The following is a 922-nucleotide window of genomic DNA, read 5'->3' as shown; positions in this document are numbered from 1 at the left end:
CTTTTGCTTTAATATATGCTTTTGTTAATTCAACTTGTGTTTCTATAGGACAAAAGATACAGAACATAAAATTTACCATTTTAACCTTTTTTTTTTTTTTTGAGGTGGAGTCTCACTCTGTCGCCCAGGCTGGATTGCAGTGGCATGATCTTGGCTCACCGCAGCCTCTGCCTCCTGGGTTCAAACTATTCTCCTGCCTCAGCCTCCCGAGTAGCTGGGATTACAGGCACCTGCCACCACACCGGGCTAATTTTTTGTGTTTTTAGTAGAGGCGGAGTTTCACCATGTTGGCCAGGCTGGTCTCAAACTCCTGACCTCAGGTGATATGCCCGCTTCAACTTCCCAAAGTGCTGGGATTATAGGCATGAGCTACAATGCCCAGCCCTTTTTAACTGTTTTTAAGTTTCATAGTTCAGTGACATCTAGAATATTCATACTGTATTGTAACTGTCACTATTGTCCATCTCTAGAACGTTCTTATTATCCTAAACTGAAAATCTGTACCTATTTAGCAATAACTCCCCATTGCTTCCTCCTCCCAGCCCCTGATAAACAGTTTCCTACTTTTTTGTCAATGAATTTGACTATTCTAGATACCTCATATAAGTGGAATCATATTTGTCCTTTTCTGTTTGTCTTATTTTATACAGCATGTCTTCAAGATCTGTCCATATTATAACATGTATCCAGATTTCCTCTTTAAGGATGGTATTCTTTTATATATATGGTGGACATTTGGGTTGTTTCTACCTTTTGTCTATTCTGAAAAGGCTATTCACAATAGCCACAATGTTATGGACATTCGTATACAAATAACTGTTCAGGTCCTTGTCAGTTCTTCGGAGTGTATACCCAGAAGTGGAATTGCCAGCTTTTAAACTTTTTTTTTAAAGTTTAACTTTAATTCCTTAGGCATTAGAGA

The sequence above is a fragment of the Papio anubis genome, chromosome 15, assembly GCF_008728515.1.
Source record: "Papio anubis isolate 15944 chromosome 15, Panubis1.0, whole genome shotgun sequence".
Taxonomy (NCBI): domain Eukaryota; kingdom Metazoa; phylum Chordata; class Mammalia; order Primates; family Cercopithecidae; genus Papio; species Papio anubis.
The sequence above is the reverse complement of the archived record's forward strand: the minus strand, read 5'-3'. Positions refer to the sequence as shown.